Here is a 12028-nt window from a genome sequence, read left to right as displayed (position 1 = left end):
CTTCCTTCCTTCCTTCCTTCCTTCCTTCCTTCCTTCCTTCCTTCCTTTCCTTCCTTCCTTCCCTGCGTTCTAAGTGCCTAGTCTCTACCATGAACTGTGCTAGGCGCTGGGAGGACTTGAGCTGCCCAGGGAAGGGGAAATCGGAGGCTTGAATTGGCAGTCATAATTAAGGCTCCAGGGGCAGAGACCTAACTGCGCCTTCTGTGTACCTTAAAGGCGGATGGCAGGAGCTGGCTGGCCGAAGTACAGTTTGTGTACCAGGAGTTGGGAGGCAAGGGTGGGAGGCGTGTGTCTTCAGATAGGGAACTGCATATGCAGAGACCAGGTTAGAGAGAGCATGGCTCCCCAGGAATGAATGCATTTCCCATAGCTGGGAGAGTATCACCTGGAGGTTAGGGAAAGATGAGGTTGCACAAGTAAAGACCAAATCTTCCTGGCTCTTGGATCACCACAATCAATATAATGAACATCTCCTCTGGCCACCAAAATTTCCTTGTGTGAGGGGCTATTTTAGGAATTATGATCAAGAAGGGCCGTCCTGGCCGGGTGCAGTGCCTCACACCTGTAATCCCAGCACTTTGGGAGGCTGAGGTGTGTGGATGACCCGAGGTCAGGAGTTCAAGACCAGCATGGCCAACGTGGTGAAACCCTGTCTCTACTAAAATACAAAAAAGCCGAGTGTGATGGTGTGTGCCTGTAGTCCCAGCTACTTGGGAGGCTGAGGCAGGAGAATTGCTTGAACCCAGGAGGCGGATGTTGCAGTGACTCAAGATTGTGCCATTGCACTCCAGCCTGGGAAACAGAGCAGGACTCTGTCTTAAAAAAAAAAAAAAAAAAAAAAAAGAGGGGCGGGTCTGATGAGGGGTCACTTGAGCAGAGAGTGGAATGAAATAAAGGATAGCAAGCCACACAGTGTGCAGCAGGCAAGGATGGTGGGAGCAAAACTGGTGTCCCTGAGCAGCAGCAGGGAAGCCAGAGTGGCTGGACTTGTGTGGGTATGGGGAAGAGGGGAGAGAGGTCACTCGTCTCTGTGAGGCACAGGACTTTGTTTTATTCCCTGCTGTATCCAAGTACTTAAGAGTGGGAGCTAGCACAGAGAAGTCGCTCAATTGGTGTTTGCTGAGCAGACGAATGCCTGGAGTAGACCTCAGAACAGTGTTTGGTGGAGGGTGGGTTAGGGAGAGAGTTCACTCAACACCCTGGTGATAGGGGAGAACAAGTGGCCAGAGGGTATCCATCTATGATGGGGACCAGGGGTCCCTGCTGGGCAGCAGTGTGGGAGACACAGATCCTGGCCACACCTCAGCCTTCCCTGCAGCCTGATTACCTGCCTCCCTCCCTTGCAGAGGTTCCAGTTCTGTGGTGATCTGGACTGTCCCGGCTGGGTTCTGGCAGAGATCAGCACGCTGGCCAAGATGGTTGACTGCACAGGGTCTAGTCTGGGTGGAGGAGGGGCACTGGGCTGGGGATTTTGGGTGTAGATGATGGTGACGTTTCTCTAAGTTTAGGGCCTCAGTGCTCTCAGCCTGTGCTACCATGCATTGTGACCGTGATCAGCGGCTGGCCTGCTCTGAGCCAGTCCCCAGGAAGGAGGGGTGAGGTTCGCCAGCCTGGCTGATGTAAGGACTTCCCTTCCAGTCCTCTGTGAAGTTGCAGCTGCTCTGCAGCCAGGTATTAATAAGCTGCTGGGACAGGGGAATGATGTGAGTACAAGACCTAACACCCCACTGTCCCATGACCTTATGACCCCCAGTGCCCTGAAGCTCTGCACTAGGCCTGGGGATATGGGTGACCCAGCCTCGAAACCTCTCTGGGCACCTCCCACACTTCTTTCCAGCCTGTCTGTTCCTTATTGCAGGATGCAGGCTGGGGGTGAGGGGCTGGTGAATAGGGTTCTGGCACCGTCTGAAGGTCTCCTTTCCCCATAGTATGAGAAGATCCTGAAGCTCACAGCTGATGCCAAGTTTGGTGAGTACCACACTGAGTCCACAGACCCAAGGCAACCCTGGGACTTCAGCCTGGTGCCTGGTACAGAGGGGCCCCCCACCCCTCCCTGCAGCATCCTTAACTTACCTTCCCTAGTGGAGGAGCATGAGGGAAAGAAAGACATTGACAGTCCCACCTTCCTGTCCTCTGCCAGCTGCTGGTGGAGCAGGAGCAGTGCCTGTGGCTCCAGGAGGCCTGGGAGCTGTGAGCTGAAGTTAATAGGGCAACTGGGAGGTGGCTGGGGCCACAGTGACACCCTCTGTCCCACTCACGGGTCCCTCAGAGTCAGGCGATGTGAAGGCCACAGTGGCAGTGCTGAGTTTCATCCTCTCCAGTGCGGCCAAGCACAGTGTTGATGGCGAATCCTTGGCCAGTGAACTGCAGCAGCTGGGGCTGCCCCAAGGTATGGGTTGTGGGTGGGCAGCTGGGCAGCCTGTGTGGGCCAAGGGCTGCTGCCAAGGCCCTATGACCCTGAGGTGTACTCTGCCTTGTCAGGGCCAGGATCCCAAGCCAAGCCCCCACCTGCTACCTCCAGAGCTACTCCATTCTACCCCCAGAGCACGCGGCCGGCATGTGCCACTGTTACGAGGAGAAGCAAAGCCCCTTGCAGAAGCACTTGTGGGTCTGCAACCTACGCAGTAAGTATGAGGCCAGCCAGGGTCCAGGCTCATTTTAGAAGGTGCATGCAGCACGCAAAGTACATGGAGAGTCCAGGGGGATGACTTAACCATGGTCACATACCAAGCAGCTGCAGAGCTGAGACCTGGCCCTGGCTCTCCTGACTCCGCGGGCTGTGTGATGTGTACATACAGGATCAGACCTTGCCCTTTCCTCCTGGTTGACTCTTCCCTAGTCCCCTGTGCCCCATGTGTGAGCACCCAGCTCTCTCTTATTCCTCCCTCTCTGAAGTGTGGTCCCTGGGAGCACGAGTGGCAGAAGGGGCAGCAGAGACTGTGGACCCCTCAGCTGCACCTAAGACCTCTATGTGGTCTAGCTATGTGTGCTGGCGGAGGCTTTTGGCCACCATTTCCCCCTCTGTAAATGAGACCGATACCTGTGGCATGGAGGGCGGGAGGCCGGTGTGAGTGCCAAGCACTTGGAGCAGGGCCCTGAGTGAGCACAGACTTGGAAACGGGTGTTCCTTGACTTTATGCACCTTGGGGATGGGAGTGGGGCTCCCTGCATGGGTTGATAAGGCATTGCTTTCCCCCACTCCACCTCTTTCCCAGCCCTGTAAGTCCAGTCCTTGGGGATCCAGGAGGGAAAAAGTCCCTGGCTGTGTGACTTTGGGCTGGTGCCTGGCCTTCTCTGGCTCTGAGTTCCTGGGAACGTCAGCACCCAAGGCATGCCCTCAAGTTTAGCACCTTGACAAGAAGGGTGGACCACTGGGATCAGGCCCAACCCTTTGGCCCCAAACACTGTGGTCCCAGCTGGAGGATGAGGAGATGCTGGGCTTGGATGGGGGAATCAGGGGTGGAAAGGGACCTGCTCACCCCTCAGCTTGGCTCAGAGGCTCAAGGCGTCAATGGTTGAGCCTGACCCTCAGGAAGTGGCCCGGGCCCAGCCAGACACTCACCAGGACGAGGGCAACTCTGACAAGCAGGAGGCCCAGGATGAGGAGAGCCACGGCATAGCTGGAGATGAAGGCGTCCAGTGGGCTGGAGGATTTGGGGCCAGGAGTGCCTAGAGCAGAGGGTGTGGGGCCCTGCCTCTCAGACTTCTGAGAAGGCAGAATCTGGGTCCAGAAGGTGCTGTGGGACCAGAGATCTGGGGCTAGGAGCATCTTGGAAGGCTCCATGAGGAGGGGAGGCAGGCTTCAGATCAGGGCATGTGGAGTAGGCAGATGGACAGAGGGAGAGGGCCTGCAGAGGGAAGGAGGTACTGACCGAGGTCTGGGATGACGGGTGTGCAGACCCTGGTGCAAACAGTCCCAGGAAGCTTTTACTCCCGGCGGGAGGCGAAGAGGGAGCAGGCATGTTGCATGGTGAGAGAGGAAGAAAGAGAGAGGAGGCATCAGGCTCTTTTAAACAACCAGCTCTCCTGTGAACTGATAGAAAACTCACTCATTGAATCACTTGAACCTGGGAGATGGAGGTTGCAGTGAGCTGAGATCGCACCACTGCACTCCAGCCTGGGCTGTGAGCAAACTCTGTCTGAAAAAAAAAAAAAAGAAAGAAAGAAAACGCACTCATTACCATGGGGAGGGCACTAAGCCATTCAAGAGGGGTCCCCCACCATGACCCAAACACCTCACACTACAGGCCCCACCTCCAGCATTGGGGATCACATTTCAACACGAGATGTGGATGGGACAAGTATCCAAACTATGTCAGAGGCCTCCCTCTCCCTCTCATCAGAGTCTTCTGTCCTCAGTTCAGGTGCATGCTGGCCTCCATGCCTGGCTTCCTAGGAAATCATCTTGGCCCCAAGGGGTTGGGCAGGGCCACTAGGTTGAGGGTTGGAGCCCTATCTCTCGTAGTCCCAGCCTGGGTCTCCATCACTGGCTAGCCCACTCTGCTTGCTATGTTCTCTCCACACCTGTTCCCTGCAGCCCAGGGGTCAGTCTGGGTGCAGGCCTGGGTAGAGGTCCAGAAACAGACTCTGCATCCCCAGAGCTCATACCTCCTGTGCACCATGGCAGCCAAAATGCACCAGCATGGCCAGGAGTGCTTGCTTGTCCCTGTAATCCCAGTGTTTTGGGAGGCTGAGGTGGAAAGCTCTTGAGACCAGCCTGGGCAACATAGCCAGACCCTATCTCTACAAAAAATAAAATTAGGCATGGTGGCATGCGCCTGTGGTCCCAGCTACTCAGCAGGCTGAGGTGGGAAGATCACATGAACCCAGGAGGTCAAGGCTGCAGTGAGCTATGATTGCATCACTGCACTCCAGCCTGGGCAACGGAGCAAGACCCTGTCTCTAAAACAGGAAACAAAGTGCACCAGTGTGTGGATACCAGCTTCTCCTGGTGTGTGGACCTGACCATACTTGGCCCCATCGGTGAGTAAGAGGCTGCCTGCTGTCTTACAGAACATTCCCAACCTGTGATCCTCCTGCATGCTCTGGCAGACTTTGTGAGCGGCCCTGTCACCTACCTCTCTGACTGCCCTAAGGCCCAGCTAAAACCATACCTGCCCGGAGAACCTTGTTCTGACGAGTCTTTCCCCCATGCATAGGCCCCCTCATTTCAGAGCTTTTGTTGGGGTGAGTACAAGGATCGACTCTCTGCTACCAGCCTGGGAGGAACTGTCCCCAGGTTTGGGTCTCTGGATGGCATATGAGGGTCTAGACCAGGACCCAGATGCCTCTAACCTGAAAGGCAGGACCTCTGTTGCCCCAGCTTCACAGAGCCCCTCGTCCAGCCTGAACTTCAGGGACAGGCCTGACCCCTGCGTCCTTTGGTCTTGGTCCCTACTGGGAACTCTGGTTACCCTGGCTTACCTACTTTGACTCCAGAGGTAATGCTGACATTCCCCGTGAGACATAGTGACAGATTGCTTACCTGGCTCAGTCACCATGGCCAGGCAGAGCTCAGGTCCTGGCCCTGTTCAACTTCTGCCTGCTGGGTTCAAGTGACTCTCCTGCCTCAGCCTTCTGAGTAGCTGGGAGTACAGGTGCATGCCACCATGCCCAGCTAATTTTTTGTAGTTTTAGTAGAGATGGGGTTTCACTGTGTTACCCAGGATGGTGGTAACTGACCTCCTGACCTCGTGATCCACCCACCTCAGCCTTTCAAAGTGTTGAGATTACAGGCCTGAGCCACTGTGCCTGGCCTCCCTAACACCCTTCTAGCTCTGGTGCCCTGCAGGGTCTACTTTGGAGCACCTGGAGCCCAAGAAGCTGCCCCTCACCTTTGTGATCCCAGGGACCCCCTCCCTGATCATGATGAAGGTGGACCCAAACCCGCTGAGGTGCCTGAAGGAGCAGGGTCAGCCTCTGCCTCCCACGGCCTCTCTGATGGGGAAGATGTTATCCCAGCAGCGTGAGCTGGGAGCAGAATCAGAAGGTTGGGGGGTTTTCTCTGTGGGTAGCTCTGGGCTCCAGGGTGGAGCCCTCTTAACCTGGTCCCTCCCCTGTGACTCTCCTTGGCTCCAGGCAAAGAAAGCAGCTTGCTGGAGGCCACCTGTCAGGTAGGGACAGAGAGGGGTCTGGGTTCTTTCTCACCCACTTGCAGCTCCCCCTCCCCCTGGCCCCTTCCCCAGGTGATAGAGAACCTGGCATGCTGTGCCCGGTAGAAGAGTTCCCTTTCCTTATGGTGAGGGATGGAAACCAGCTTGGGGTGGGAGGGATGAGGGGTCTGGGGCTCTCCCAGCCCTGCCTCACATTTGAAGGATGGCATCTGGGTGGCAGCATGGTTTAGGCTCGACAAGGTGGCCCCTAGGTTTATAGCCTGGCCTCGGGCAGGATGCTGCCATGCCACCTTCTCTTCTGTGCATCCTGACATAGCACCCTACTTAGTTAAATGTCCTCAGGTCTCCTGCACCTTGGGCATTGCCCCCACTTCCTGCCCAGACACAGCGCTCCTTGTCCTGGACTAATCTTCAGAGATTCTTGTCCAGACCACAGCTTTGCTGGACATCGCAGGCTGGGCCAGGCCCCCTGCCCAGCACTAACATCTCTTTGTGAGTCTCAACCAGACTGAGCTGCAGCTTCAGGGTCAGGGTAGGTGCTGACTTAATTGATGTGACCCAGGACAGGGGGTTTATTGATGGTGTCACATCTGCTTAAGCTCTTGGCCTCTATGGTTTCTTTGGGGGCAAGATACCCCTCTATCCCATGCTTAGGTGGCCACATGTGGCCACAGGTGCTTTTAGTACCACCATCCCTACTGGAGGCCGGTGTCCAGGCACCTGTGGCTCCAGGCAGAAGGCTGAGTGCAGAGCCAGGCCTGGGCAGATGTTCTGCAGGGGCTGCAGGAGCTGACAGCCCTGGCCACCCAGCCCGTGGCCTTCCATTCCCCTTCACTTGGCTGGCCCCTCATCCACCATCCTTCCAGGGGCTAGGCCTGGGGCCAAACTGACTTTTTCCTGCCCCTGGTTCCCCTTGTGCCTGCCAGGTTCTTGGCTGAACATGATGGTCTTGTCCATTTCCTTGATTATCCTCAATCAGAGGTTTATAGAGCCACTTGGGGACATCACATCTCCTGTCTACCAGGTCCTCACCAGAGACTGGACTGCCTTGGGCTGGGCCTGGGATACTCAGGGGTCACACTCGCCTGTTGAGACCTAGCTTCAGCGGCTTCAATCTGGGCAATGGCCTGATGGGCGGCTGCCCCTTCTCCTCTGCTTTGAGGAGGCAGGAGAGGAAGGTCAAGCAGGAGATCTGCTTCCTGCCCACCTGAGGCTGGTTGGAAGCAGAGCGCCCACCTGTGCCTGTCTCACCTTGCTGTAGGTGCATCGGAGGATGAACCCCTCTCCTGATCTCCTGCAGTGCAGATTCCAGGTTTACAGTAGGTGTTGGAGTGGGCTCCAGAGCTCTCCTGGCCCTAGGAAACCCTGGGCTCCAAGAGTCCATGGCCTAGCCAGATTGTTTCCCACACTATCACCTCCCTACACTGTCACCTCCCCAAACATGGGGCTGCATGCTCTGTGCCCTGGGTGGGACATTGGAAGGAGTTCCACCTTCCAGGTTTGGATCACAGTAAAGCCTCTGCCATGGGATGTGCTGGCTGAGACAGATGGGGTTGAACCAGCCCTGTCACGTTGGTCTTGAGCAAGTCACGTGTGCCTTGCTTCCCTTTCCCCAGCAGCCAGATGAGGATAATAGCACCTATTTCACCCGTACTCTGGTGCTCACTTGTTAGCAGGAACTGAGTCCTGGAGGAGGTGCAGGTGGAGCCATCGAGGCAGCACTGCAGCTGGACCTGGGTCTGAGTCCCATCTCCTGGCTGTGAGATGTGTCTCTCCCTCTGTTTATTCATCTGAAGGATAGGGCTGTGCTGTTCTGGGGTCACTGTGACAATGCAACTGGCCTGTGTGAGTTGGTGGTGGCCTCCTGAGATGGTTTGAGGTGGACTGGAGGTGTGTCTTGAATGACCCTCACCCCCTTGAGGAAGACCCAGTTCAGGAAGACTCACGTGTCTGTATGAAGGAAACCAGGTTCCCTGCCCCTCAGCTGTCCTCTGTCCCTTCCCAGCCCCCTCTGCTGTCCCGCAGGCTCTGGCGGTGGCCATCCCACTTGGTGGCTGTCTGGCTGGTCCACACTTCCAGGTGGACCCTTTCTCCTCACATGGTTCATGTCCCATTGTGCCACCTCCAGACAGGCCATGCTAGCCCCAGGGCATCCCTTCCCTGGTACCCAACCCCCACCACTAGATGTGTGCCCCCTCCCTAAAGCTCACTGAGTTCACCAGCTGTGTTTGGACTCTGTCTCTGTGCAAGGCCTCATGCAAAGCCTGAAACAGCCTGGCTTGTAGAGGGCCAGGAGACCAAAGCTTGAAGACAGAGTGACTGTCTCCCAGAGTCCACTTAGCCTCAGCCCCAGGGCTGCGTCCATGCTGTTCCTGGCTCCAGTGAGCCAATTCTCTCCCATGACTCCTGTAAGCGCTCCTGTGGTGATGGAGGTGGCTGGAGAGAACAGGCTGCCATAACCCTTCCTCCCTGAGAAGGCCCAATGGGGAAAGTTTTAGGCATCAGGGCATCCCGGGGAGCATCTTCCAGGGACCCCTCCTGCACCCTGCCCTTCCCTGGCTCTCTAGTGAGAAATTGTAGTTGCTTGGACAGCGGGGCTGACCCAGTACAAGTGCATCTATTAGACTGGTCTTTGGGGTGCTGGGGTGGGGGCAGGGGAGCTTCATGGATAGGAGGGAGAGGCCTGTGTGTTCCAGAAGTACAGAGGAACCTGGTGCCAGCCGCAGTCAACCCCGATGTGATGACCTTTCTACCCACCCTCTTTGATGTCTTGGTGCTGGCCGCTGTCTTTGGCCAGGTAAGCTCATGGTCTGGGCTCCTGGTGTCCCCTCACTGGGCCTGCCCACTGCCTGCAGGTAGGGGAGCCTACGGGCCAGGACTGTCCTTGGCTTCCCCTTCCAGATCGTGGGTTCAAAGACCATTCCTGGGTTCCACCACCACCAAGCCTCAACGGTGTCCTGATGGGCACAGGAGCTGCTGGGACTTTCTAGGTTAAGACCCTTGCCTATCCCGGCATTCCCCTCCTGCAGTAGGGGGGCTGCAGGGGTCAGCCTCAGTCTCTGCCCTGGGAGCCTGCCTTACCTTGCCCCGGCAGCCCCACACCTGTCCTGGAAGACCCCCCACACCCAGTGGCTCTGATCCACTGTAGAGCAGCCAGGATACCCGTTGCTCACACCCTCTGGCCTGAGGCTGACTGGCATTGTGGCTGGGTTTGGGGGTCAGGGAGGGGGGTGGGCCTTGCCCTCAGCAGCCCCCATTCCCCCTCTGACCCCTTTTCAGTCTCCCTCCTCTTGTGGGCTCTACCCTGGGACCCTCCCAGCTCCTCACACCAGATGACTGTCTAAATATCCAGAAATCACTTTTTAAAATACCAGCTTCAGGGCTAGGAGTGCCTACAGCAGACCAAGAAGGCTATGGCCAGGCAGGGGCTCCGCCTCCCAGACTTCTGAGAAGGCAGAATCTGGGCCCAGAAGTTGCTATGGGATCAGAGAGCTGGGGCTAGGAGCATCTGGGTGGGCTCCGTGAGGAGGGGAGGCAGGTTTCAGATCAGGGCATGCAGAGGCAGTGAGCCTGAGGGAGGAGGCTGGTGGACAGATGGAGGGGGCCTACAGAGGGAAGGAGGTACTGACTGAGGTTTGTGATGACCATCTCTACCAAGAGGCCCTCTGCCTCCCCCAGGATGTGCAGACCCTGGCGCACACAGTCCCACACGAGAGCCTGGGCTGGCACCGCCCTGAAGAAGGTGGCACCCACTCTGGCGGTTAGTGGATGCGGCCTGGTGGGAGGATCATCCCACTTCAGGGGGCTGGGCAGCCTGAGGGGCCTAAGGGAGGTCATCTCTTCCAGCCTCCTGCCCTCAACCCCAGAACCCAGGTCTGAGCCCTGGGCCACCCAGGGCCACCCTGGACCCACCAGAATTCCTCCACCACCACTTGGTCAAAGTTTTGTAGAGGTCTGAGGACAAGGGTCAGCTGGGGGATCAGGAGAGGATGAAGAGGGTCACAGCTCTAACAAAGCTTGTCCAGTCATCCCCCATCTTCCCGAGGCCTCCGGTGGCCCATTATTATTTTCTGCCAGGTAAAGGTCAGTCACCTGCACACAGATCTCATCACTCATGATATGTTGCAGCTGGAATCAAACAAAGGCAAGCTGTTAGTGAACACATAAAACATTTCTCCATTACACAGTCAACTCAAAAAAGGTTTTGATTTCTTTTGCCAGCAATTTTAGAAAATTAATCATACAAACCACTGCATCATTCTCTTGGATAATAATCAGGCCAAGATTTTCAACCATCTCAGTGGTTCATTGAAAAATTTTCATATCTATTTAAAATCAAAACCAGAGACAATTCAGGTTAATGTACTTGTTGTTGTTGTTGTTTGAGACAGAGTCTTGCTCTGTCACCAGGCTGAAGTGCAATGGCTTGATCTCAGCTCACCACAACCTCTGAATCCTTGGTTCAAGCGATTCTCCTGCTTCAGCCTCCTGAGTAGCTGGAATTACAGGCACACACTACCACCCCCAGTGAATAATTTGTATTTTTAGTAGAGATGGGGTTTCACCATGCTTGCCAGGATGGTCTCGATCTCCTGACCTCGTGATCTGCCCGCCTCAGCCTCCCACAGTGCTGGGATTACAGGTGTGAGCCACAGAGCCTGGCCTAATGCACTGTTTGTTTAAAATTCTAAGGATCTTTAAATAATTTTTGATGGATCATATTTTTATTACATTTTAAAATCATTTATAATTTGCTTTCACACATATTCTCTCTCATTTGATCCTCACAACTGCCCTGGGAAGCAGGTTGGAGACAGAGTTGGGGCCGGTTAGGAGACAAATTTACCCAAAGCATAAGAAAGCTCACTGTGAGCCGGGTGAGGAAGGGAGCCTTGGAGAATCATGAATGCAGTATCTATGTCTATATTCCCAGCCCAACTACAATGCCTGAAATTCATTAGGTATTTAAAAATAGCTGCTGAATTATTGCCTAGGGGTGCTCAGTTGAAGAAGCACAATTGGGACTAACAGTCAAGCTTCCTGACTCCTAGCCCAATACTTTTACAAACGCACCACCTATTTTTCTATATCCAATAGAAGTATAGTGCTTAAGTTGTACATAATGTTAATTCACTTTCAATACAGGTCAATCATGATTAACTGTCAGTAGCTTTTGTGACAAACTTAGTAAACTGGAAAGTTGAACCTTTCAGAGTTCCCATTCTCATGTCACATGCTATTTCTGTTTTGAAATAAAAATCCTTCCACATGAAACTTTATCCATCAAAATGACAGAGAAGTGAAAATAGATACAAGAAGAAAGCAAAACATTAATTTCAACATCAATTTGTCTATTTTGTTTTAAAAGTATAACCACCAACAATTTTTAGGAAGATACATTCTTTCTGAAGTGTTAGAAACCATAATAACTATTCTTAACTTTAAGTCCTAACTGACCAGTATGTGTGTGAGTAGATAACTGGACACAGTGTAAGGTCAGAAGGGTGACTGAGTGTGGCAGAAAGGGCAGTATGTCCAGCAACTGCACATGGATAAATGACAATGAGTCCAGATAATGGGTTCTGATACAACCATTCAAATAATGCTTATGAGTACTTGATAACATAGGGAAAAGCTTAAGATACAGTGTTTTAGAAAAAAAGGAAAGGTGAAAAAAAAAAATAGATGGAAAGCATGACTTCAATCTTGCATACAGATGCTTCCACTTTATTCTTTTTGTTTGTTTGTTTGTCTGTTTGCTTTTGAGACAGGGTCTCACTCTGTCGACCATGCTGGAGTACAGTGGCATCATGATCTCAGCTCACTGCGGCCTCTATTTCCTGGGCTCAAGCAATGCTCCCACCCCGGCCTCCTAAGTACCTGGGACTACAGGTATGTGCCACCATGCCCAGCTA

General features: G+C 54.3%; 2 pseudogenes across 1 annotated transcript in view; one reads left to right on the top strand and one right to left on the bottom strand.

Annotated features, from left to right (window-relative positions):
* The window catches only part of LOC111529624, a 9402-nt pseudogene extending 6740 nt beyond the window's left edge, over positions 1–2662 (top strand). The window contains exons 5-9 of the transcript XR_004228978.1: positions 1347–1418; positions 1639–1703; positions 1929–1968; positions 2270–2389; positions 2544–2662. The product of XR_004228978.1 is annotated as a COMM domain-containing protein 4 (transcript). The remainder of the gene's footprint in view (positions 1–1346; positions 1419–1638; positions 1704–1928; positions 1969–2269; positions 2390–2543) is intronic.
* A 6843-nt stretch (positions 2663–9505) lies between these two features.
* LOC111529625 overlaps positions 9506–12028 on the bottom strand; it is a 7283-nt pseudogene continuing 4760 nt past the window's right edge.

The sequence above is a fragment of the Piliocolobus tephrosceles genome, chromosome 6, assembly GCF_002776525.5.
Source record: "Piliocolobus tephrosceles isolate RC106 chromosome 6, ASM277652v3, whole genome shotgun sequence".
NCBI classification, from domain to species: domain Eukaryota; kingdom Metazoa; phylum Chordata; class Mammalia; order Primates; family Cercopithecidae; genus Piliocolobus; species Piliocolobus tephrosceles.
The sequence above is the reverse complement of the archived record's forward strand: the minus strand, read 5'-3'. Positions and strand labels throughout refer to the sequence as shown.